At 44.1% G+C, this 27,974-nt stretch overlaps 1 long non-coding RNA gene across 1 annotated transcript; it reads right to left on the bottom strand.

Annotated features, from left to right (window-relative positions):
* Nucleotides 1–18,166: 18,166 nt before the first annotated feature.
* Nucleotides 18,167–19,592, bottom strand: LOC139795531 (uncharacterized). The gene is made up of 2 exons (XR_011725554.1): nucleotides 19,292–19,592; nucleotides 18,167–19,114 (listed from the first exon to the last, which is right to left on the bottom strand). It is a non-coding gene; the product is annotated as an uncharacterized lncRNA (long non-coding RNA).
* Between the last annotated feature and the right edge of the window lie 8,382 nt (nucleotides 19,593–27,974).

Genomic DNA, 27,974 nt, shown 5'->3' with positions numbered 1-27,974 from the left:
ATTTTATCCCTGTTACACTTGTGCTGTAAGAGCAGAAGACCTTGCACAAATAAGCTCATTACATATTTTACATGGAATACATGTTGACTGTACCCCATTTCAGAGTGGTAATTCCCTCCTGATGGATGTACAGCCAATGCTACAGTCGTAACAGTCATAATGTTTTTATGCAGTACTGTCACTAGATGAATGACTAAGACTTTTCTGATAGTTGTAGAAACCATTTAGGAATAACAGACTGATTCCTAGCAAACACTATGACATTATCCAGCCCTGGAGAAGAGAAGGCTCTGAGGACACCTTAGAGTGTCCTTCCAGTACCTGAGGGGGGCCTACTAAAAAGCTGGGGATAGAATTTTTATAAGATCATGTTGTGATAAGAGGAGCAGAAATAGTTTCAAGCTGAGAGAGAGTAGATTCAGATTAGATATTAGGAAGGAATTATTTCTCGTGAGAACAGGTTGCTCGGGGAAGTTGTGTGTACCCAGTCCCTGGAAGTGTTCAAGGCCAGGTTGGATGGGGCTTTGAGCAACCTGCTCTAGTGGGAGGTGTCCCTGCCCATGGCAGAGGGGGTGGATCAGATGATCTTGCAACTGAAACAACTTTGCTCTGAAAAAACAGAACTGATACCAAGCACAGCCCCAGCACACAAACCTTTTACCCCACCCACAGTCAGCACCAATCAGAGCAGCAAGATTGGATGTACAAGGCTGTAGCCACCGCTTCGTCTTTCCTGAGCCCAGAGGCAACACCTTGACAACACGACCTTTCTCTCCCCCTTTCCTTTCCCCCTTCCCACAGTGATTTTCCCAGCCCTCTGACTGCATCCAGTTCCCCAAGCATAAAAGAACAAGAGGTTATCTGCTGTTCATCCTTGCAGGGTCCCATACATGTGTATTTTGGGGCACCCCTGAAGGCAAAATGACATCTGCATGCTCAAATGCTACAGAACAAGAACACAATGCCTTAAAGCCTCTTGGAAAATCTACAGGACAGTTAATATGATTTAAGCCTATATTTAAATTTTATGAGACTCATTTTCAAGGCTAATAACCCAGTTTAGTGTGCACAATATCAAATGCAAATTTTATTACTGACTTGGTAAAAACCAAGACGATATTCATTAGCATATCTCAGCGCATCACCCTTTTTAGCCAAAAGGTGCACCAAGAGTAACAGTGGGAGTTTTTATATGTGCTGTAAATTACGGTTACTATCTCATTAGATAAACACATTTAAAATCAGGTTATCATTCACTTATATATCAGAAAGTTGTTTGTTCAATTGCAGCTAATCTCATATTACAACATATGGTGCATGAAATTCTTAGACTAATAAAATTTCAAGGTACAGGGAGCTGGTGTCTTGGAAAAAACTGTTTCTGCTCAACGAATGGCTCGATATAAGCTGTAATTGCTCTGAAACAATTATGCAGCAGGCTGTTTTGTACTTAATAGTATTTACATCCTCGGGTTTATTAGCAACAAAATCTAAGTGGAACTTGTGAAAGAGAAATTAATTTTTTGCGTTAAAAGATGTAAACTTTTAAGTTAAAGATCCAGCAGATTGTGGAAATCTAAAAAATATGCAATAGTTTCTAATTGAACTTATTGCTCACTGAAATGTTTCATTTTTCTTTTAAATACCCATGGCAGATTATTTTGTCTTCACCAAAGTAATCCCTTAGCTGAGTTCCCCTGGACTTTCATCACTCCGGGTAAGTTTATTTTCTTTTCTCAATGCACATACACTGGCTTTGCCATGTCCTGGAAACACTACACAGCTAATGTCCACATATATTATTTGAAATCAAATTGAAAATTCAGGCACTCATGAAGTTTTGCCTAAGTTTACCTGCAGTGACTGGAAGTGAGTTTAGTCAGCATTTTGTACTATGCTGTATCCTGGTAATTAAATAAGCATCTAGGTACACAGTGACACGAAGAGAGGCAGGATGTATACAGAGCAACTGCTGTGCACGTAGGCATCAGCTTTGGTGCTCACTGTCCTGCAGCATGAGCTGCTGGTGCTCCAGCAGCTTCAGAAAAACTCAGTTTGCACCAGCATTGGCTTATACCTAACTAATGTGCTGCATTTCACCTGCTGTACTGACCATACCTCTACATTCCTTCTGGTTCCCTGCTGCACACTGGCAACATACAAATCATCATTTACAAAGCTGAGGTCAAAATTCTAGCATCCAGCTAGAAGCTAGAAGCAAGGAACTGTGTACTACAGCTTCGTTGTATAGCTCCTACTGAGCTCAAATGTCAGACAACTTGAGGACAGTTAAACATGTGGAGGTTCAGGTGGTTTTCTCACCTTTTGTTTTTAACACTAATGTTGGTTTTCTGTATTGTGCTTGTGATGTTTCAGGTTTACCTATATTACAGGCTGTCTCCAATGTTAAAGGAAAAAGGAGAGGGGAGAGGGGATTTAGCTAACTCCAGACCAGCAGCAGCAACATTGGAGCCCAAGTCACAAGGATGGTTCCTAGAATAAAAGTTCTCATCCTCCTCAGTACTTCAGGAGGACTCCAACCTCACAGCATTACCACTTTTCAGTTTTGCTTATACTAGCATGTTCCTAAATACTATTCAGCTTTACTTATCTGTCTCTCGTGCTGTAACTTCACTCATTTTCCTGTTGCTCTAACCTACAATTAATGGTAGTCAAAGCCCTTACTATCTCACACTTGTGGTGCAACTGCATTTTGGGACAATCAGTGTTATTGCCATTACTTAGCAGTGTTTGTCAAAGTAGCAGAACAACAAAACTTTAAGAAAAATCCTCACCTCCTTTGCAAGGGCACATTTATAATTGCTGCTTTCAAAGTATTTGCAGGCACGGAACGTTTTAAGAAAAAGCTGAGGCAAAGCTTCACAGCCTTCCCAGACAGTTCTGTCAAGAACTTTGTAAAGTTGTCAATAAGTGCACCTTTCTGACTCAAAAACCGAAACCAAACCAAACAAAACAAAACAAACATCCCAAAAAAACCCCCCCAAAAAACCCCTTAATTTTTCCAACAGTAAGAAGCAAGTGTAATCTGATTTATCCCTGCCACTCTAAGGTATGCAGAATAAAATCACAAGTGACACTGTGTACCACTACCAGACTGTGTGCAGAAACTAAATTCCAGAACACAACAAATTCAATCTGTTCCCACTTAACTCACCAGTGGTTCTCCAGCAAAGGTGGCTTCCCTCAGACAGGGCTAAGACCCCCTCCTAGCTCTCCCCTGCCTATCACTGTGATTTGGAGGGCGTTCCAGGGCTGCTACTGCATTTTTAGTGGAAGCAAAGTCACACCTCCCTGTTAGTTATGCCTCGGATTTCAAGCAAATTTGGGTTTCTTGGAGGCTGCCTTTGAGTTACTTCCAATCTTCACATTTTCTTACATTCCTGTATGGCAGTGACACCTTTTTTTATTGGCATTCATACAATACTTAGCAAAATAAATGCCATCTCTGCCAAGGTGTTCCAGGTCCTGATGCAAAGTAAATAATATTAATAGTATTGGATATATTTCGACCTTAGCAGAAATGATTTGTTGAACGGGATAAATATATTTGCCATTTAATAGCACCTATAAATAAGTATAAACAGACACAAAGCATGTCCTTGCCACAGAGGGTATGTGATTAATTAGTCACAGTCCAAACAGGATGCTTTTTCCAAATGAATCTTGCCTAAATTTTATTCAGTAAATATTTCCTCATCATGCTACGCCTGCACATACTGATGACAGCAGAAGGCTTAGGGAGTGCATCCATTAAAAACAATACCTTTGGGCACAGACAATATGGTTGAGAAAACATTAGAGAGGATGGATGCAGCCAGAGGGAGGAGGGGCAAAGGTTCACAGACATGTGAACTCAATGCAGCATACAGGGTTGTGATATTGGAGGCTAAAAAATTCTGATTATTTGTGCTATGGAAGTAGCCAGGTGTTTGAAGGCACAGGCAGCTTCTCTGGCAATGACTAATACCCATTTCACTCTTCAAGCCTTTTTGACTTGCTATTTTTCAAACTTTTTGCACAATAAAATAAAAATTGAGACACTTTCCTAGGTGCTGTGCCTGTTTTTACTATCCTTGGCAAGCTCAAGCCAGGAGCAAGCTTTATGGGATAGACCAAGGATGACACATTGACTTGTGTGGGCTGTTTTCCGCACACAAGTCCACGTACCCTCCCAAACTGTCTGCACCCTGACTGTCTCCTTCCCTTCCCTTCCCTTCCCTTCCCTTCCCTTCCCTTCCCTTCCCTTCCCTTCCCTTCCCTTCCCTTCCCTCACCCTTCCCTTCCCTTTCCTTCCCCTTCCCTCACCCTTCCCCTTCCCCTTCCCCTTTCCCTTCCCTTTTCCCTTTCCCTTTCCCTTTCCCTTCCCTTTTCCCTTTCCCTTTCCCTTTCCCTTTCTCTTTCCCTTTCCCTCTCCCTTCCCCTTTCCCTTTCCCTTTCCTTTTCCCTTCCCCTTCCCCTTTCCCTTTCCCTTCCCCTTTCCTTTTCCCTTCCCCTTCCCCTTTCCCTTTCCCTTCCCTTTTCCCTTTCCCCTTCCCCTTCCCCTTCCCCTTCCCCTTTCCACTTCCCTTTCCCTTCCATTTTCCCTTCCCCTTTCCCTTTCCTTTCCCGTTGTTTGCTTTAATAGCAGCTACTTAACTAAAGTCAGAGCAGGCAGGGCTGATCCTGGCTAAGGCAACTTCAGCAGCTTCCCTGCTTTCCTCCCCAAACCCGCGGAAATTCCAGACAAAACCGAGCAGTGCCATCTATTGACTGCAGGGCCTCACGGCCTCCCCAGCAGCTCTCAGACCCGTGTGACGCCTTCCCTTCCTTTCTTCTTCAGAAGTGAAACAATCCAAGAGCTGCAGTTCAGCCTTTCTCAGCTGGCCCCTCTTTCCTATGGGATACCAGCACCCCCTTCAGCCTCCGCACCTCCATCCTACCTTGTGGTTAACTCACCTCACCGTGCCTTGGTGTCTTCTTTCAGAAAAGTCCAATTTTACCCTTTGCCTCTTCATCCCAGTTTACAGGTGTTGTTAGTGGGAACCGTGCCTTCACATTGTTTTTGTCACTTTTTCCCAGCTAGCTGTCTCATCCCTAACAATGAACTGTTTTCCTCCAATGTGGTGGAGGGAAGGCAACAGTAACTACTCTAAACACATGAAATAATACAGACACATCTAAAAGATAGATTAAAAATATAATGAAGTTTGTTACCTTACAGTGAAGTTTTCCTTCTTGTCTGTAATCAAAATCCTTTGTAAACATAATTATATTGCACCCCAAACATAACACTAAAAAAACACTAACCCTGATACAATAAAGAGGACATTCCTCATGCAATATTGTAGCTAAAAGCTTCATTTTTGTTCTGATAAAAGTGCCTGTAAGCCTGTTTCCATTTTCCCCAACATGTATAGATTAGATAGTATTGGAGTCTTTGAGTGATACCACTGGAATCAAATACTTGTAATAGCATTTCCCAAATCACCAGGATATTATAATTATTGTTTTGATTTGCAGAATGACACACGGATGTGGAAAATTAACAGATCAAAATTTGATCAAGACATACTATAAACTGACAAGATTTTTGGATACTGTAATGCACTACCCTATCTTATACAACAGCAAAAAAAAACCAACCCAATGACCCAAACAAACAAAAAAACCCAACAAACCCTAGAGAAATATTTAGGGGAATAATCTCCTCATTGTTTTGTGACTGCAGCAATTTAGAGGTTAATTTCTGTTTTGGATCAGAAGCTGACAAATATTTCAATTTTTGTCATTGGAACCCAAGACACTGTTCTTATTTGTACCAGGCAGGCTTGCAGGCAAACTCCTGGGATAATAAATCTATGTGAAGTTGTGCATCTCCCACAACATTCTGGGAGTACTTAACTCTTTGGTTCATGCTACATTTTCCATCTTTATTTCTGTTACAAACTTAGCCTCATTAGAGCTTTCTTCTTATTTGCTGTTTACTTATTCTTAAAACAAAGCATATTATTTATAATCTCTGGGATCTGGAAAGCCCCAGACTTTTTTGATCTTCCTTCCTAGGTTTTCTTTTAGACCTTTGTTACTCTCAGTGTGGCAGCATGGGTAATGGTGTATCACTATTAACCCTTAAGAAAAAGTAACTGACCTGAGAAAGTTTTTACATTCAATCTCTTCTTTAAATAGCCATCTGCCTTGTTATCTTAGAAATAGAAGGAACTGGTGGTCTTAGTCCACATTTTTGGTTTCCAAAAAAAGCACGAGACACTTTTGGTATGCCCATGTGTAAGCAAAGTACTGCAGGCACTCAGAATTAGTCAGCACTGACATTGTTTTGTGATAATTCCTAAAACTGTATTGCTCAAATTCAAATAGGAAATACTTCATTTGTATTGAGGCACTGAAATTGTCTGATCTGACTAACCCATTTCGCCTTCATTTCTGTTATTCAAGGCCATTGAAACAATCATTTATCCACAGCCACCATCGTTTAACTTTCCCCACATCCCAAATTTTGCTGAGCAAAGAAGAAGAGAGCGTTTTCATGCACAGTCGAGAAAAGCCAGTGAAATTATCATGTCTTGACACCTGAAGATACAGGCAGACCATATTTTGGTAGAAATGGAATTTGTATGTATATCAAAGTTTATTACATGAAGATCACCAGAACAAGTGATCTCCCCTTTTTCTAGTGCTGCACATAATGTTGGGACCTGTGACCTCTTTCACAGTGATTTCCAGAGTACTGTTTGGAAATGATTTTATTTAATTTCTAGTTTTCTTTAAAGATATTTTAAAACAAAGAAATTCCTGTGACTAAATCACTGCAATTTTGAAAATAACAGCCACTTCGAGAGCTTTTAACTTTAGGAAAGTGTTCAGGAAAGCTGATGCTTCGTGGCCTTGGTTTTGGGATTTGGGTAATTTAATTAAAGCTGAGGATACCTGCTGCACCTTGTAGGTAACATTTTTTATTCCACAGTCTTGACACCTTGTGAAAAAAAACTTGAATTAAATTCATTAAGATACCTTTTTGTCTCCAAATGGTCCACAAATTTAATCACTCTGAAATCCACTTCTGTTGAAACTCAGATAAAAGATGAATTTTTTACCTTAAAGACCGAGGCATGGTGGGTCACAAGTTCTCTGCTATAGGTATTCAGGTTCTGGTGCAAAAGATGCACAGAAGTTACCAAGCAGCTCCAAGCAGCCCAGGAGCTGGACACCTCGCTCATCTTTATATTACCATCTTGCAACAGGAGATATTGATGTCACAGCTTCATGTTTGTTGCCATCCTTAAACACATCTCTAAAGTAGTGCTGTCTGGCATTCCCTGATTAGTGCTTTTTTTAGTGATTTTCATTACTGTGAACAATACCAACCATCCTCTTGGATCCCTTACTTCTATAATCAACAAAGCTGTACCACGTTGCCAACACAAGCGTTTGCTTGTACCAATGCACAGACAGCAGAGAGGGGAAAGTTTTACATCAGTACCATGACCCACGTGCCTCTTTGTATTTGTACTGAACACCAAATGTCATCAAATTTGTCCATCTCCATTCCAGATCAGCAATTACATACCTGTGCTTGCTGCCAGGCATCACTACTTCACACTTGCCACTGTGGGAATGCTGAGTTGATAACTGGTGAGTGTTGCCCCATGCCAGATAATCTTTCATCTCTCTTGTGAAGTAAGGAACAGAGCAAGAGAGAAAGATGCAGAGGCATAACCTTGAGTTATATGAAGTTAGGCATTTACAAAGTACCCTGCTATCCAGGTGAGTGGCTGGAAGCAGGCAGTGTGATAAAAGACTCCCAAAGGTAAAGTGAGCCACCTGCCTGGTGTCCCTTTTCTTCATCAGTAGGAACCTCAGTTCCTCATGAGGGGGTCTTCCTCACAGGAGGGAAAGGGACATTGTGGAAATTACTACTCAGATGGCTTCTCTTCATAGGACAGTCTCTTGCCTGTCCTATGAAGGGCTAAATTTCTGTATATCCTGCCATATTTCAGCACATGAAGATTACAAGGGGTCTCTCACTTTTTTTATGCCACTTCTTCAAAGTCAGAGAGGTTCAGAGCCTTCCTTCCTTCCTTCCTTCCTTCCTTCCTTCCTTCCTTCCTTCCTTCCTTCCTTCCTTCCTTCCTTCCTTCCTTCCTTCCTTCCTTCCTTCCTTCCTTCCTTCCTTCCTTCCTTCCTTCCTTCCTTCCTTCCTTCCTTCCTTTCTTCCTTCCTTCCTTCCTTCCTTCCTTCCTTCCTTCCTTCCTTCCTTCCTTCCTTCCTTCCTTCCTTCCTTCCTTCCTTCCTTCCTTCCTTCCTTCCTTCCTTCCTTCCTTCCTTCCTTCCTTCCTTCCTTCCTTCCTTCCTTCCTTCCTTCCTTCCTTCCTTCCTTCCTTCCTTCCTTCCTTCCTTCCTTCCTTCCTTCCTTCCTTCCTTCCTTCCTTCCTTCCTTCCTTCCTTCCTTCCTTCCTTCCTTCCTTCCGTGTCTACTCAGCTCTTGTCCTCATTAATTTTTTTCCACTGAAATAGCCAGGCAGAGAGAGAGCAGGGAAAGCAGAGTGGTTAAGCAAGAAGAGAAATCTGTGGGCCTAAAGAAGGGGAGAGCACTGCAATTCCTGCTCCATGTGCTTCTCATCCTAGTAGCAGGGGTGACAGGAGACTTGTCTGTGTGACGGATGGATGCCTTTAGGGTAAGGGCCTTAAGGGGAGGGTAAGGTGAATCAGAGAAATCACTGAAACAACTTCTTATACAAAAATTGTTCTGATTTTTGTGGTTCCTAGCTGTCAGTCACACTTGGAAGAAGACCCCTGTGTTGTTGGAGGGATTGTATTTGCCCCAGCAAACCTATTTCCCTTCCCCCAGCCTCAGAGGCGTGCCAGTTTAAGGAGTTCTGCCAGGGAATCCCCATGCTGGTTTTGCTTCCCAAAACCCCCCTGTCGAGGGGTTTTCCACAGGAAGGGCAATCAGGTCAAAATCTTTTTTTGACAAAACTGTTCTTTATTAACTTTGGTGACAACATATACGGATGGAATACCTGATAATCTAAAAAACCCCGTTAAATAATAATAATAATTTAAAAAACAAACAAAGAACCAAAAACACAGGAAAAAAAAAACAACCCAGAACCCAACAGAATCCATTTTCCCCAGTCCTCTATTCTCTTCTCAAAAAAAATAAATTAAAAAAAATCACTGCAGTAGCAGCTCTAACCAAGGGTATAAGAGATCAAGATTAAAAAAAGGTAAAAAACAAGCCTTATCTGGTTCTCTAAGACAGTGAACAAACAGTAAGAGAGTGACTTCAAGCTTTCAGTTACTTTGGCACTCCAAGCAGCAGTCGGGGATGGTTTTCCCTTTTATTTTCACAAGCTGCTTTGAAAAGCAGAGTTAAAATCCCCAGCGCTTATCTTGCTATCGCATTTCAGGACGAGCCTCTCTCACACTTCTCTCACCACGCTTGGAACTGTGCAAATTCTGCGAGAGAAGCCCAGGCTCCGCAAAAGCGGTCTCCGCCAGCCCCGCAGCAGGCTGCCGATGGTAACTGCAAGCAGTGAGGAGAGGTGGAGGAGAAGCGATGTGTCCTTTGTGGTAGGCAGAGGATGGGGAGACCCCAGGACCACAGCTGCACCCAGCGCCCTGCTGCGGGGTGGGTGGGGGTGGGTGGGAGACCCGATGGATGCCTGCAGGAAAACACAACCCCTTAAAACTGTGGAAGTTGTCTAATTAAGAACCACACCCCCCCCCTCCCCGAAAATCTGTTGCTAAAGAACCCTCCTCCCCAAAAAGCTGTTGCTGGGTAAGCAAAACTGTTTAAAACATGTTCGTCATTAAAGTGTCCCCCGACAGCAGGATGCGGCAGCAGACTCGGTGACAGAAGGGGGAAAAAGAGAGGCATATGGCCCCCAGCCCTGTCCCCTGCTGACAAGCTGCCTCGCTGCAAGCCCCCTTTTCACTGTTGTCCGTGCAGGCAGCAGATTGCATTGGCCCAACTTTCCCATCTGTATCCCAGGCCAGTGCCCCCGACAATGTGGCAGCCATGCAGTTTTCAGCAGGGCCGGGAGCAGGGGAGGGGGAGGCTGCTGGGAAGGGTGGGAGGAGGAGAAGGGGGAGATATTAACAACCAATAATCACAATGCTATCCATAATGCATTGTCTCCACAAGATTACATGGTATATTTCCAGTGGGGATTAGGCCATCCATCACAGCCCTTTATTGGCCCTTTTTTTTTTGTTGTATAAAGCCCAAACACTGTCATAAAATTCTAAACCGCTTAATTGCTGCGCTGTAAAAATTTGCATATCAGAGATATGTCATTCCTTCGTTAAATGGCACTAGGCATTTGTTACAAGGTCCTAACAATTGCACCTCAGAAATAAGGTTACCTCCTGGCATTATCCTAAGGTCTCTGCTGAATTCTAATCTGCAGCAATAACAGGACTGAATGTATCACAACTTTGATTTTGGGACATTCAAACTCCCTGGGCACACAGACCCCTTCTGTCTGGTCAGACAAACTAAGAAATGTGACACTGGTGGTACAGTCTCTGTGCCTGTGAAAGCTTAGCTCCTGAAAGATTTCTTCACAGGCCAAACTGTGCAAATTTTGAAATAATAGATATGCATTTAAGAGTCTGTCTTAACTGCTTGAATGAATGGCAAGTTCTGTAAAGACTACTACAGTTATTGCATTGCCACTACAAGTATTTGTCATTAAAAACAACCTGAAGTTAGATGTTTATGCATGTGTACTAGCAAAAGTGGCCATTATAATAATGAGCAGCTTTTATGTTGTACTTTTAACCCATGGCTCTGAAGATGTGCTTTATGAAAGCAAGAACATATCACTGTCCCAATTTACACCCTCAGAAACTGGTTTTGTAGAGTTGATTTGAAGCCAGAGGCACCTGGAAATGCTGGTGGAGAGCACTGCTTTGAGCAGTCCTACCAATTCCTCTCTGCTTCCTCCTGGTCTCTTTTTTCCAGGTGAGACAGAGCTAGGTGGGAGGGGAAGAGGTGACTAACAAGGACTTCCAGCTCCCGCCCACATGCAGGAGGTCAGCATAAGAGCCCCCTTAAGCCACATCAGCCTTTCAAACCTTCCTACCCCAGGAGCAAGTGGATGAGAAAAGGTGTATCACATAATCTGAGCTTACTGCAGAAATTCCCAAGCTTTCTTCAGCACAAAGCAAGAGGCAGAGCTCACCCACTGCTGTTACTGGAATCAAAGTAATTTTGCTTTCCATCCTGCTTATCTTTCTAACCCAGCCTAACCTTTGTAACCCAGCCCAAGTGACTGCAGAACCCTGGTAACATACTACCCCACCTCAGGAATATTTATTCTAACACTCTTATTTCAGCAAGCCATTTATGTTTCACAGGATCTGTTTTACATGTTCATTTCTCAGATATTTTTCTTCCTACTGATAAGTACATTTTTCAGGCGTGTACCTCTTACTAGCACTGTGAGCACTCATATTTTAAATCAACTCTACATAACATTTAATCACCTTATTATGGTGGCTTTATCATTAATACATTTTAATCTGGCAGGTGGTTTATTAACCAGAAGGAATTCTAACAAGCAACCCAAATGCATAATAAAAGCTTTGTATCGTTGTTTTCTTTTTTAATTAACAAACAACACAAATGGGAACTTCTTGTCCTACATGGGAACTCAATCACAGTTGATTCACTTTTATCTGAGCTCTTGATTAAGCAGGCCTCCCACAAAATAACCACACATACTTTTCCTGAAAGAAATGGCAGTCCCTGGCCTTGTGCTGATGAAATCCTCTCCTGTGGCACCTATGCGACTGCCGGCATGGTTGCAGAGCTATAAAATGATTCATCTGGGAAAAAAATCCTCCAATAAAGTTGTTCCAGATTATTTCAGGTGTAAAATTCACAGTGGTAGCCTGAAATTTTGCAGTGCAGCTTATTTTTCATACACAACCTATGCCTTTTTCCCAGCTTTACAGTAGCAAAGTTTTGATCCATCCAAAGTTTTCCAGCGTTGCAGCGACAGAGTTGAAAACAGATCTGGGATTCTACACAGAAGCACCATACATGGGGCTTCCATGTATGAAGAGCCATTTCCTTTCTTTCTCTTCCACCCTCCAAACCTTCCAACCCTTAGGAGCAGGCTCCTAAAATCCTAGGGACAATCACCAGAGCTCACAGGCTCCTGGAATGGGGTTGTCAAAAGATAGACCTGGAGGTCAGTTTGCCAGCTGACCCCCCGAAAATCTCACTACTTAATGACATTTGCATCTGCCTTGGAAATAAATTTACTTCCACAGACCACCTCCCAGTTTTTCTTCTGCTTCTCTCTCTTTTTTTTGTGTTCTGCCCATACCAGACCCAGAGGAACATTTCTGCTGCCTTCCGTGAGGTTTGAGATCAGTCTAAGTAATCTCTAAGTGCAATTCATTTTACCATTATTAAGCATTATTAATGTTTTTATTGGGACTGAACAAATTATGTAATAATGTGGCCTTTTCTCCTGCTTGATTAATTATTCAAAATTACCCACACAATAATTTATGTGAATTATTCTGCAATTAATTTGCTATGGAGCATCTTTCAAATACCCACTGAACAGCATCTGAGCTCTTTTGATTGTTCCAAAGATCTGCTGTACACCTGGGAGCAGGGTCAGACTTGATACTAGCAAATTTTAGGGAATTTCTACATAAAAATATGAGATATTGTCATTAATTGAGTACACAATTCCATGTGAGATCTTTTCCTTTGTATCTTTTTTTTCCCTTTTTTCTGTGTTTTTTCATAAATCTGGTTCATACAGAATTAAATTAAATCAGTACAAACTGGGTCACATAAAAATAATTTCCATGTGGTTTTTGCACTGTTTTAATCAAATCAGTGAGAAGCCACAGCTTTAGCTACAGTCAGTCAATATTGCAAGCAAATCAAGTCCTCTGAACCAGGTTGGTGATGGTTCATCCTGCTTCCATTCTGCATCATCAACACCTGTTTCCCATGCCTTTTGTCTATCTTTTTAACATTTGAAGGTTTGTGATCTGTTCCAAAGTCTTTTGAACTCATTGGAAAAGATACCTCAACATTCATGACATCTGTATCTATTCAACTTACATTTTAAAGTCTTACTTGATTTTGAAGGGTAGAAGTATAGCTGATACAAATTGCTGCTGCACTACTGACTGCAGGTCCAGTTGGACTTGCAGAACCTGAGGTGTGAGGTCCCAGGTGGAGCAGCAGAGATGATGGGAATGGCTGGAGAACTGCATCAGGATGTTCCTTCAAAGGCTTTGTATTAATTTGTGACCAGATTTGTATTCATCATGTTTTTATTAGTTCCTAGTAAATAAGCTCTTTTTTAAAGAAATAAAGTAACTGTCTTATTAAATGCATCTTGAATAAATATGTGGCAACAGGAACTCGCCCCTTCTTAAATTCCTGGGACTATAAACATTTAACAAGCTCATAAATACATTTGCATTTAGAGATAAGACCCATTAAAAGTCTTTGAGGATACCCTTCATCCCTTTTACACAAACATATTCTTGTTATTATTAGCCTTGTAATTAAAAACCTTTTAACAACACTAAATGCAGGCTTCACCATCATAACTGCAGCTTCTTTAAAGCTGCTTGCTCCATGTGTAACTATTGGAAATACTGGAGAGTAGACGGGTCAAGCAGTCCTGGCAAGGCTTCTCATAGCAGGTAAGAGACAGTGAGTTAAGAGGCATGGAAAATATGAACCCCTGATATATGAATAGACCACAGAAAATTTAATGGGTTACAGGAACTGGAAGAAAGACTGTCCCATGCTGCTACCTCAACACAAGCACTCTCCAGCAAAGCCCATTCAGGGTATACACTGCAAAAGCCCATCCTCTCTGCTCCTTCCCCTTGGACATTCAGTGAAAATGTCTTGCCACAGCAACCTAGGGCACTTTAACCAATAATGAACTGAAAATGAGTTAATTAGGTAAAACAAAGGGCAAGCAGGCATGGGAATGTCAGACCACCAACCTTTGATACAGAAAGCAAAGCAAAGCTGATCCCTAATATGTCACAGGACAGGGTGGGGTAAGGGCTCACGTATCACAGCAGTCACCAAGGTGTAGAAATATAATAATAAAGTTCCACAACTGTCCTATTAACATACCAGATTTGATTTGGCTCCATTATATTTCATCAAATAGTTTACAAAGCACCCAGCATAAAACATCATCATAATTGTAATCGTATATTTGGCGACTTAACGTGTACACCATAGTGTACCATTAGTTACACAAATAACTAATAATTTGCTAATGACAATATTATGTTAAGTCAGTTTAGGGGCAATTAAAGTGAGTGATATTTACATATGCCTAATGAATCACAGTCGATGGCAGATTAAGAGATTCTAATGAATATTCATCCAGACATTCGCAACCAGCTTCACAGTTTATAAACTGAATTATGGTTGATTTGCCCTTTTAAAAATGAATATGTGAGTATCTTCTGCATGGGAAGAATGAACAATTGGGGTTGATTGTAAAATTTTTTTTTAAGCAATGTACTGGCCAAGACACAAAACATTTTTATGCACTCTCATACCCTTGGCTTCTCAGCTCTTTTTATATCACATATCAGCATTGATGAACTATCTCTATTTTCATTCCTGCCCACGACATGAAATATAGAAATTGTTTTGTGTTGAATTAAATGCAATAGAAGTTTTATGCAGCCTCACTAGCAAAATAATTACACAGGTAGTCCTGCTCGCCTGAAGCAGAGTAGGCAAACTCTCTCTGATGTATGCTAACAACATTCTGCTTTTAAAGGGGACATTTATGCATGCTCACTTGAGTGACTGACCAAAATATCATTCATTTGAAAGGAAAATGTCTAAGGTTCTTGTAGGATGAAAGTAGAGTTATTTTGCCACGTCCTGTGCCAGAAGTTTCTACTACTATTAATATGAATAATTTCAGCAGCAGCAATAATAATACCTAAGAGTAGGAGTCAGAGTTTTGGGCTTTTGCTCTCAGATTTCAAAGTGAGCGCAGAGAAATGTGAAACATTTAAACAACATACACAGACTTTTCCTTGGAAATCCCTGTGAAGTGTTGGTGTGATTTTCAAGCAGGCTTGTTCCACTAGGCTGGTTCCCGTGTCCTTGCTTCAGCATCATTACCAACTATTATTACCTACCTCTAAATTCTGGAAAAGTTTTGCATAATTTGAAATGTGGAAAGTTAAAAAATCATCTTCATTTTTCTCTCCAAGAAATTTGAAAATGAAACCACTAAGAAACAGTCCTGTGAAGGAGGAGATTGTTTGGTTTCATTGAGGCCAAAAATCTGCAAACCTCCTCTAGCAAGAAACAATCTCCAGTAAGAAAAGAAACACCATGAAAGGCACTCGGTTCTACTTTGCTCAGCTGGGGGGCTTCAGAGTTATCAGTCCCAGCCTCCAAAGTGATTTTGGAGTTCAGAGAGTAAAGAAAAAACATTGCTACACCTACGAGCTGGAACTCAATATTCTGGTGATCTACACAGTGTGATGCAACACTTTGTGGAGAGTTAGTTTGAATCCTGAAAGGAAGAGAAGCACAATTAGTATATACAATTATTATTATTATACAATTATTTCCTATGCTCAGGAAAAGTCAAATTACAGCTGGGAAAAGGCAGATGAAATTCAATCGTGGAATGCTGTAACTCAAACAGAGATTTAAAGAACATGTGGCTCTAATAAATGACTTCACCTTTCTGTTTGCTCTGACCTAATCAGGGTAATGTAGTTGTTCAGAAGTTGTTTTCCAGACACATTTCTTATGAAATGGCTTTCAGTTTTCAAAGAAAACTGAAAATGCAGCAACAAATGCTCCATGAAGTCTTAAAAAACTTTTTAAAATGTGGTAAAAATTCTTTTTAAAATGTATATTTTTTCAAAAACATCATTCCTGTTCTCATTTCTCTTTTCAAGGCAGTAACTTTCCAACAACAGTGACAAAATTTAGTTCAGTTCTTCAGTGCTTTTAAATAGCAAAGATCCCACAGCTTCCTCAGTTGTCTGTTTCCTTCTCATTTGCATTTCCTTAATGCAATATTTTATAAGAGGATTACCAGCTAATACAGCATAAGAAATAATACTGTAACAGCAGTACTCTCTTTCAGAAGTACTTGATTTTATTGTCATTATATATATGCCTTTATCTTTTTTTCCAAGGCTTCTCCTCTTCTAAAACTGGTCTGTTTCTGAGATGCCAAAATGGTTAACTTCAGCCATGCTACTTTCAAAATCTCTGTAACTTCACCCCAAGATGCTATATACAAATTTTGTTTAAAGTTTATTGACCTTCTATTTGCTAAACCTTCCACAGTTAACAGCCAACAAGGATGCAGGTTATTTCAGCCTTCCCTCAATATTTCTCTCTTCCTAAGGAATTAAACTGATAATAACATTGAAACTCCCAAAGCCTGAACTTTATTGCCATCACATTTGCATTAAAATCATTGTCGTCACATTATTGTCTCAGCCTCAGTGCCTCTGCTTGCTTTACCTCTGCAAGTTTGCTTTCTCACCATGAGTACAGATACCGTTTGTACCACCCGTGCTGCTGGCAGCTGAATCATTTCAGAAACTTCCATTCCTTATATCCTGCAGCCTAACCCGAACCCTTATCTATTGCAACAAAGCATAGAAGTGTCCTGGATACTGAGCTGCCATCCAAAAACCATTCAAACTCTACACTTGTTTCCAAAAGCATAATGCTCTTACTGCTCTGCTATGCATTATAGAAGATATCAATCTTTCTCTCCCAGCCTCACACCCCAAAACCATGGGCCCTCTGCTACAGCCACTCTATGCTTGGAAGCATGCTCAGGAAACCAGGTGCAGGCTTGGTTCCCAGTCTAGGATTTATTTACACTACTATATGCTTCTGAATTGAGAATAGTCCTAAAATGCATGGATCCCAATTTTTCAGATTAAATACTTCCATGATGTTTCCATTGTCGCACACAGATCTCGTCTTGCCAATCAAAGCCCATGTTAATGTTTGTTCATGACAGCACTGCCTGTAACATGGGTTGACAACACCTTTTAACTTCAACAGGGCCAGGATTTCACCAGGGAACCCCGAATCCATTATTGCTATTGTCTATATTACCGGAGGCTTAAAAAGGCACAGACCCTCCACGGTGTTATATTATTTGTGGGTACTGGGCACAGGAATGGACGATTCCTCCCTCAGAAAATTTACCTCCTAAAAACTTCCCACCCACCCCTGCCTAATTTCTCATACATCCAGTGGGCCAGAAGGCCTCAGGGTTTATTCTTAAAATGCAAATAGTAATAATTAGGGATTAGATTTAAAAGAAGCAGAGTAGCCTGCTGAATGAGCCCTACTGTACTGTAAGAGACCAAAAAGCAGGGGCTGCTTGTCTTACACAAGAACAGCTTAGATAATAATCAGAGTGATTGAACAGCACTGGAGACATTAGGGAAGGAATCTGTGAGCTTCCTTGTCTGATCTTATCGACTACCTTCCTTTTGACCTCTAATTTGCAAAGGAGCTGTGGAGAGGCACTAAGGTATGACAGTAATGATTGCAATTTACTGTAGTCCATCGTAAAATGGGGTCAGAGCAAAGGTTAAAAACAGAACAGTGTATAATATCACCTGCTTGTTGAATAATTTTTACTCAGGTCTGAAGAAAGTGAAGTCTCTTTAATATATATTTTATCCTTAACTAATGGAGAGCTCTATGGCTACTGACTGTACTCCATCCCATTCTCCAGAGCTCACTGCAAGACAAGGACCTAATTAATTTCCCATATAAGAATGCCAAGTGCCCTGGTAAGACATTTTCTGCAGACTCCTGATGCAGGGAGATGAGAAAAGCAAGAGAAAAAAGAAGCCAAAGGGAAGAGCTCATTTGGCTTGATGCTGGCACTGAAGATGAGCACTGCTTCAACAGGTGCAATCCTACAGCTTTCCCTGTCTCCTACAGCAAATGAGAAAACTGATAGGCATTTAATGAACCTCATTCTAACCTGTGTGGAATAATCTTCCAGCTAATCTTCTAACTGGTTTCCATCCATCTAGCAGCAGCAGTGCTTAAATCTCTTGTTTGCACTTTACTAGCTGCAGATTGTAAATGTTTCATGAGCCGCTGAGCTTGCAGCATTACTATTTTATTAGAACATTGAATATCTTGTGTTCATTGCTGTCTTACCAGCAAATTTTATCTAAACAAAAATTGCCTCCATACTTCTAGTGAATGACAATTTGGTAGTCTGATGGATGCTGTTGTTTCAGCTTGTTTTGCATCAACAGTTTGAAAATAGCCCCTCTGCCTTTCTGAGCTGCAGTGGTGCACCTGTGCTAATGCCAATAAAAATACAACCACATCATGAGAATATCCAATTTGGCTCCTGAAGAAGGGACAGAGGTCCTGTCAGCCTCTGGTCCTGGTGTTAAGGTTCTTCCTCCACATGAAAGAGTCTCCTGCCCCTGAAATACAGAAAAGGTTTTCCTAAATTGAGTGGCACATCACCATCCTCTTGGTGCTTCGCTCAGGTCTCAGAAATGACACATGTCCTTGTTAAGATCTTGTGATGCTGACAAGCCAGCTGAGCATTGAAAACCTAAGATCTATTAATGGTGAAACTCTCTCACAGACCAGGGAGGTGGAAGAGGGCAAAGATGAAACCACAGAGGTGTTCCTGATGCACAACATTTGTGCAGCCCCACTGAGACCCCCTGTCAGTGCTGTGGCTGGCACAGGGGAGAAGAGACTGGGAGAGCCAAGCAGTTTGCAAAAGGAAAAAGGAGAGAGGAACAGCCCTCCCTCCTGGTGGAATAAATCATGAGTTATTTCTCTTGGTAATCCCTGTGGATTTTGCTGTGGTGAAGGATGAGCAAGTACCAATTCTCTTAACTGGCTCTGAAATTCAACAATGTGTGTCTTGATCCACATCTAGGCTCTGTCTCAAATAGCTGCTGAAAGCCCAGACCAACCTGGGTCCCCCTCTGCAGTGTGATGGAAGGAACATTTTCCATCCTTTGCTATTTCATTTTCTTCCGTGTCCTTCTCATAAGGACTGGGAATGGCTGATCTGGAGAGCTGAGTTCTCAGGAGCAATGGATGTATTGGGACAACCAGAAAGCCATAATGTGCTCTGGCACAGCAAAGGGTGCCAGACCATTCTACCCAATGTCCTGCTCACACAACCACTCCCACTCTGTTATAGCTCCCAGTTCCAAACGACTCACCCATCAATGCATACAAAAAAACCCAAACCTGCTCTGGTCCTGGTGTTTGCAAACAAAAGTATTCAAGGCTTCCATGCTGTGACAACTATTAAGGGGTGTAATTTCCTCTTTAGTTCTGGAACAAACAACCACGATAAAAGAGCTTCGTAATCCTGAAAATGAGACCCTAAAAGAGTGATACAGTCAAGTGTCATGGGCAGTAATGTGCTCAATTCACCAGCATGGCCAATACCCTTTCTACAGCAGCCACAGTCACCCTTGTCTACCCCAGTTTCCTGAATCAGCCACAAGCCGAGAACTCCCATATTTCTTACTTCCTCTTCCCACTGCCTCCCTCCTCCTTACCATAATACTATCAATTCTCCCCATATAAAGCATATCCTACCCTTCCACTGCTTCCTTCTGTCAGACCTGCCCAGTCACCCCTGTCACACATCTGACACTGCTCTGACACAGGAAAAGCTTTCCCCTGAAGGCATACAAGGCTGTAGCAAGCCAACCCATGGACACTATATGTTGCAGCGAGCCCTCTCTCAGGGACACGGCTCTTCTCCGGAGCTCTCTTGCCATCCCTCTCCTCAGGCGTCTTCATCTCTTTTCTGCTTCTGGGAGCATGCCTTTTATCTCGCCCTTCAGCCCTGCCCATTTCCGGCTGGGGCAAGCCCTAATTATTGGGCACACCTGGGCTTAAGCTCCCAGTTCATTATTAGCGACACCTGAGGACCTGTGGTTCTCTCTACATTTCCCCCCTTTTTGTTGTTTGTTGAAAAAAAGCAATAATTTAATTCAAACATTTCATTATTTTTACAATTAATTTAACATTTCATTTTCATACCATTTCATTTTCAATAATTTAACATTTCATTTAAACATTTCATTTAAACTTTTTTTTTTTTTTAAATTTCATTATTTTTCAACATTTTTTTTCCTATTTTTTGAGGAGGAAAAATTCAGGCTCTGTAGCAGGAGATGAGGTCTCGTGAGCACCAGCTCAGTTTTCGCTGGTACTCGCCACCTCGGAATGCCTAGCCATGCAGAGGCTTCTCCGAGCATTCAGCGCACCAGTCTTATTGCGTGTCCCTAGGGCTCCGTTTCAGGACCGCACTATCACGTGTCCCTGGGAGACTCCGTTTCAGGACTGCACTATCGCGTGTCCCTGGGAGACTCCGTTTCAGGACCGCACTATCGCGTGTCCCTGGGAGACTCCGTTTCAGGACCGCACTGACTTGATGCGCACTCAGAGCTCCGCTTCAGCATTCCTCGGCCTTGAGTTCCGCGTGCCAACTTGCTGCGCCTTTCGAGCCTCATTCTTCTCTCCTGCCTGGCTCGCCATACCGGGCTGTTGTATCTTGCCGTGCTGGGCTTCTACTCCGAGCTCCTACACGCCGCCTTCAGCATTTAAGCCTGGCCTTGTGGAGCTTTTTTTCGTGGTTGCGTTTTTGGAGCTCTTTATAGAGCGTCCCGCACCACTGTAGTAGTTCCATCTGACGTGGTTGCGTATTCGAAGCTCTTTATATCGCCTTCCGCATTTAAGCCTGGCTTTGTAGAGCTTCCCGCACCAACGTGGTCGTGTAGAGCTTCTTTTTTTTTACCTCAGCATTCACGGCTGCTATTGTTGCCCGCATTCTCCACCAGTTGTTGCGGCGAGCCTTCTCTCAGGGACACGGCTCTTCTCCGGAGCTCTCTTGCCATCCCTCTCCTCAGGCATCTTCATCTCTTTTCTCTTCTGCTTCTGGGAGCATGCCTTTTATTTTGCCCTTCAGCCCCGCCCATTTCCAGCTGGGGCAGGCCCTAATTATTGGGCACACCTGGGCTTAAGCTCCCAGTTCATTATCGGCGACACCTGAGGACCTGTGGTTCTCTCTACAACTATAGACACCCACCAAAGGCATTCTGGAATTATCATGGCCTTCTTTCGGCCAAAGAGTTGGACACTAGACTATATGAGCCTGCTAATTCATACAATCACCATAAAAGCATCTTTTGAGTGCCAGCCAACCATCCAGAAGTCACAGGTGAGGTGGATGTCTACCCCAACAGCTCAGAGACAGGACAGACAGTACCAAGAAAATTGATTATTGAGCTGCAAAACAAAGGAAATCCAGTTTTCAGGATGGTTTTGGTTTCCTCACTTTAATGCAGCTCCTTAGTCGGCACTAGGAGAAAACAAATCTGAGATTCATTGTCTATTTCATGGGGTGGTTTCCAGTAGGGTTTTCAAGCAGAATTTAGAATATTTATGTAAGCAATTGGAAGCTTTCTGAATGGAGTATGTCCATGATTCACTCAGACCCAGAGCAAGGACCAAACATGAGAAGTGTGCTCTCTCCAGGGACTGATTCTGGAAATTCCTGTTGCATGAAGGCCCCCTGCAGAACCAGGATCAGATTTGAAGTTCTGATGTCAGATGATGTTCACTGAAGGAAGTTGCTGCTTCCTAGGCAGGGGTAGGAGGCAAAGCTGCTACTGACTTCCAGGGCTAAACATGAGTTCATCATGTGACAGGATGATTTTTGCTACGTTTCTGGCCATAAATTAATTTGTGTCTTCAAATTCTTCCCAAAACCTCTGTGTTGTTAAAGAATGGAGTTGGTTTGGTCCCATTGTCACTCCTCACCATCATTATTTTGGGCAGACTGGGGCTAGCCCTTCCATATTTACTCTTTTTGTCTGTTTTTTTCTGTAGAAAAAAGAGCCCAAATTCATAAATAACTTTAAATTTCCTTAGGGATCAGCAGTTCCTGTGGCAGCCCTGCTAGGGGTGGAAACTTAGACAGCCTGTAAAATCCAATATTAATTTACCAGAGAGAGAGATAAGGAAAGCACCTCAAATTAAGGCAGCTGTCAAGGAGCAGACTGTCAGGCACTTGGAGAAACCTGCAGCCATGATCTCCCCACTCTGTACCTCACACCCTGGGTGCCTGCACTCCACACCCCTCACCCTGCACCCACACCCTGCCTCCTGTACCCCTTGCCCTGCACCTCTCACCCCACAGTCTGCATACTGCACCCCTTGCCTTACACCCTTTACCTCTCACTCTTCACCCCACAGTCTTCACCCCTCACTCCATTCCACACCCTTCACCTCACAACCCGTGGTGTGGGGCATCCCTTGCCCCACATCCCTGACCCCTCACCCAGCACTCCACACCCCTCACCCAAACCCATCACCCCTCACCCACACCCTTGACACCACCACTCACCCCACACACCTCATCCACACCCTTCACCCTCCACTCCTCACCCTTACCTACACCCCTCACACCTCCTACCCCACACCCCACATCCCGCACCCCTCAAACCCCCTTTCCCACATCCCGTACCCCCATCCTTCACCCACCCACCCTGCACCCTCACCCCGTTCCCCTGGCCCACAATCCCGCATCCCTCACCTCTCTCCACCCATCCCTCACCCCTTACACCTTCCCCCACACCCCGCACCCCTCACACCCCCTTTCCCACATATCATACCCCCACCCTTCACCCACACCCCTCACCCCTTTTACACCCCATCCCACACCCCCACCTCTCACCTGCACCACTCACCCAGCTCCCCTGGCCCACAACCCTGAATCCCTCACCCCTTACACCTTCCCCCACACCCCTCGCCTCCCACCCCTCACACCCCACCCTTCACCCACCCACCCTGCACCCTCACCCCACTCCCCTGTCCCACAACCCCGCATAGAATCATAGAATTGGCTGGGTTGGAGGGGACCTCAGAGATCATCAAATCCAACCCTTGATCCACTACCACTGCGGTTACCAGACCATGGCACTGAGTGCCACATCCAGTCTCTTTTTAAATATCTCCAGGGACGGAGAATCCACCACTTCCCTGGGCAGCCCATTCCAATGCCTGATCACCCTCTCGGTAAAGAAATTCTTTCTAATGTCCAACCTAAACCTCCCCTGGCACAACTTGAGACCGTGCCCTCTTGTCTTGCTGAGAGTTGCCTGGGAAAAGAGACCAACCCCCCCCTGGCTACCCCCTCCTTTCAGGGAGTTGTAGAGAGTGATGAGGTCTTCTCTGAGCCTCCTCCAGACTGAACAGCCCCAGCTCCCTCAGCCTCTCCTCATAGGATCTGTGCATCCCTCACCTCTCCCTACCCATCCCTCACCCTTTACACCTTCCCCCCCACCCCTCACCCCTTACACCCCACACCCCACCTCTCACCTGCACCCCCCACCACTCCCCCCTCTCTCCCCCAGTCCCTCAGGCCCAGGGGCAGCACTGGGCGCTCCTGCAGCGCCCCCTGGCGGCCGAGCCCGGGTGCCGGGTTTTGGGGGCGGTGTCAGCGCCGGTTCCGGGGCGACCGCAGGGGTTCTGCGGGGCCGCTGCCTCGGCTAAACTCTGCACCCCGGTTCTCATCCATGGGTAATGTCGGTATGCAGCGGAAAGCAACTATTTACAAAGAGAGGCAAATCCGCCTCTTTTTTTTTTTTTTTTTTCCTTTTTTTTTTTCGGTAGGCACACAGGGAGTCAGACTCTTTCAGCGCAATTAACTGTTCCCCGCTGAAATATTTATGTTCTGCTAAACACAGAAGTTATATAAAACCAGAACATCCCTTTAAACCTGCTCAGAAATGCCATCCTATAAATGCTTTGTTCTCCTGCGGTGGGGGAAAACCCTTCCCACCCACTCCCCAGACAAAACCCCAGCAAAAGAAAAACCGCTAAGGGCTATCTTCAAGGAAGTGCTTCCAGCTGCTGTTGTCTTTATTAAAAGAAGTAAAGAAAGAAACAAGAAAAAAAGGCCCTTCCAACTCCTGGGAGAATCTTCAGCTATTAAAACCACATACCCATTTAGGTCCCTAAAGAAGTCTTTCATAATTGCAAGTAGAGCCCACAGCTGAACCAACCTCTTATTGCTTCTCCCCAGTTAGACTTCATGTGATCGTTGTAAAGCTGACTCCTAAATGTCACTTTATAGCTGAGGTTACAAAGGAGTTCAGTGAATGTAATAACTAACCCTGCACCCCACTAGCTGCTGGAATCCCTGGCGCTCTCTCTTTTCTGCACACTGAGCAGGGAAGTTAAGGACATAAGATTGAAACACTTAGAAACTGCACACCACATGAGCAATGGCCAAATAGGCAGGAGGAAAGTTCTAGGTATTCAGGGAGACATGAGGGAGCTCCGTTTCCAACAGTACACTTGAACAGAGCTGTAGTCATGATTTCCTAGAAAGACCCCCTGCTACCTGCCAGGTGCCAGACAAGGTCCAGCAAGACACATTTTATTTGAGAGATGTTCCTGATGTCCTGCATCAGGATCCAGCCAGCACAGCTAATCTGGTACCCAGCCCACACAAGCAAGGGTAATACAACTCTCAAGTTTCCTAGAGAGAAGGCAGCAAAATGGCAGGAAATATATGGTCCACAGATGCTGGACCCATCTTCCATGAGATTAATGTCTTTTTACCATCAGAATGTGCATTCTGTTGCTTGGATTACAGTAGTAAAACACAAGATAATCTGACTACGACTGTCCAATTTTCTGAATGAAACTCTCCCTTTTGTTGTCCAGTCTGGGGGCCTGATAAGAAGAGTGAAGTCCTCACTTTTCTTGTCCCTTTCCACAAGTCCTCATGTCACTAGCACCAAGTCTGCAGGGCTGCAGCAACCATGGTACCCTTATGAGTGCCTAGCTTGAAACATTAGAGAAACCTGGAAACAAGGACAGTCATTCCTCTCTGTCCTCTCTGTGCCTCCCCCTGAGTGGCACAGAGACCAGGACTCATTTAAGATGGTACCACCTAGACTGAGAATACAACTGCCCGCTTACTCAAAAACAGTAACAGTTGTGAGGACTGAATTTATGAGTTTTATGTGGTATCCCCATTATGTGGAGTGGTAGTCCCAATGTATTTTTCTTCATCCCACCTTGTCCTCATGCACTTTCCTTCTTGAGCCTCCTTCAAATCATGGATTTGCTTAAACACACATTCAAACACCCGTGCCCTTTGCAGGCCAACCTCTCTGAAACCATTTCCTTGCCACACAGACAGTTCTATGGGGGGTCAGCAGGATTCTCAGGATGCCACTCTATGGTAGGCTCCCTTCCTCAGCTGGGCAGAGGAGTTTGACAGACTAGAAAAATGGGCTGAGTGGAACTTCATGAGAGTCAACACAAACTGCAAAGTCCTCCTCCTGGAGAGGAAATAACCTGGAGAGGAATAACCCCCCACACTAGCACAAGCTGAGGCTGCTTGAGTGGGAAGCAGCTCTGCAGAAAACTTTCCAACTCTTTCCCCTTGGGGGAAACTTTCCAAACTTTCCCATGGGGAATTCTGACTCCACATAAGGAAAAAATACCACGAGGGTGTTCAAGCAAGTTGCCTGGAGAGGTTGTAGAATCTCCTTCTTTGGAGATAGCCAAACCCCAAATAAATGCAGCCCTGGACAATGTGCTGTAGGTGACTGTGTTTGAGGAGGGGGCTGGCCTAGGTGGTCTCCAGAGGTGGGTTCCAATCTACATGACTCTAACATGACTCAGTGAATATTACCAATTGCCTTCAAAATTTGCCGTGTTGTCTGCTTTCTCCTTCATCTGCTGTATAACCAACAGAGACACATTCAAGACTGGGTAGGAGAGCAAACTCCAGACAGGCACCCACTTATGATTAGAGTAGCTCAGTGAGTAGCAGATCTGTTGGAACCAACTGGGGAGCAGCGTGATGCAGAACTAGGTAAAAGACAGGGATGCCAATCTGCCCCTGCTCTCCTGTGATTTCCAGTCTTCAGGAAGGCATCTGAACAGACAACACATCCACTGTGTGATAAACACAGATAGAAGATGAAAAAAAACCTGTAAAAATGCTGTCTGGTACACAGTTTCTCGCTTCTCATTGATCGAATCTCCACCTCCAGAAGTTTGGCCTCTGTTGTAGAGCTAATTAGATTTGGCATCAGAGACTGAGTGTCTGTCCTAGACAGAGCACTTTCCTGCACTGTGCCCTTGGGTGAAGATGGACCAACCACTCACCCTTGCCTGGGACCTGTCCAACCTGCCATGGGAGGATGGGTGGAATCAGGGTGCTGTGGTCCCTGGAGGCTGCCTGAAGCAGGGTGCCTATCACTGCTCCCCCTAGAGAGGATCAGGTAGCACATGCATGCACAAGTGTCACTTTCTCCAGAATACTCCTCATTGTAAGTGCCAAAGGGGTAATTACTGAGGTGAGACACCAGCAGGAGCTGCTTCTTACCACTCTGTAGGAATGAGGCCACTGCCAGCGTGAAGGTGGGCTGAGAGGGTCATGTTTCCTGGGGAGTGCCAGGGAAACAAGCTCTGCATGTGCATGTGTGTGTATGTGTGTGTGTGCACTCTATTTCTCTCTCTTCCCAAAACTTTCTTCCTCAGGAGCTGCTGTGATGGTTTTACACCACCTCCCTCTCTCCAGGCTGCTTGATCCAACAACCTAACCTCCCCCCAGCCCTGGTTCCCTTGGACAAGTTGGAAGATCTGACACCCCAGTGGCTGCAGCATGCTGAGCTCCATTGGGTCCCTCTTTCATCTGGTTGTGGTTGACCTGAAAGCACTAAAGAAGGTGTCAGCAATGGACCTCAGTTCTGGCCCTGTACTGCTGGCAATGTTTTGTTTGCCTCTGGTGCTGCACATATGCAGAACATGAGTTACCCAGCCCAGTGGCACCAGTATCTCCAGCCCAGAACCCCTCTGTGAAGAGGAGAGTCTGCATGGCAGCACTGGTTAGCACTGAAGTTGACAGGCAAAGCATTTCCATGCAGTTGCCTTTTCTTGGCAGGACTGCAGAGCTGCTGGGATGCTGCTGGATTTTGCACCTTTGCATGAGGGAGCAAGAGCACCAGGAGGAATCATGAGCCAGATGATGTACGAGAGGTGTCACAGCTAATTCACAAAGATGTGCTGCTTTCTGGTTTTCTGTGCCAAGGAGGAAGGGTCTCTCAGGGAAAGGTCTGAAGAAGAAAGGTGCCAGGAGAGATTCGTTTGTGACCATAAGAGTGCCCACAGGCACACAGCCTAACTCCCAGCAGACCGGAGCAGAGCTCAGGAAGGGGGTAAAATCCTCTGCAGGCTCGAGTGAAGGAGGCAAAAACCTTCAGTGAAGTACCTAGCTGAGTGCACACAGCAAGTCCTTTCCCAACTGGCAGCATTCAGGGTGCTCACTCTGCCCTCCACGCATCTGCTCACAGTGTATCTCTGCCACATGGCTTTGAATGGCCAAGACTTTACTGCAGAGCAGCCTTGTCACCTTGCTGTGCTTGGCTGTCCAGACTCCTCTCCCAGAGCTTCCTGGAGTCTGTGCTACTGATTTATGGATTGCATGGATGGCCACGGTGATGTGTGGCACCCTGATGCATGCAGCAGCAGCAGCTCTTTCCTCAGTAGTCCTCACACACCAGTGACATCTCCCAATCCCTGCAGCCTGTGCACACTTGTCATAGCAATGCCTTCCAGGTGCTGCAATAAGACAGTCAGACAGAGCTGCTGTAAACATCCAGGACCAGGAGTGCTCAAAATCAGAGCACGCTGACAGCAGTCTGGTGATTGTGCTCTTCACTGCAGACACAGAGCAGCTCCATCAGTGTGGATACCAGCACTGATCCATCTGCAGATCCCCAGGATGCTGAGATATTACTAGCATTCAGCCTACAGCCACTGTTCCTCATAATCGTCATCAAAGAAGCCTGGAGGAGGTGCATGGCCACTTCTTGTGCTTGGTGGCATC

The sequence above is a fragment of the Heliangelus exortis genome, chromosome 3 (assembly GCF_036169615.1).
Source record: "Heliangelus exortis chromosome 3, bHelExo1.hap1, whole genome shotgun sequence".
NCBI lineage: Eukaryota > Metazoa > Chordata > Aves > Apodiformes > Trochilidae > Heliangelus > Heliangelus exortis.
Note: the sequence above shows the minus strand (reverse complement) of the source record. Positions and strands in the feature narration are given on the sequence as shown.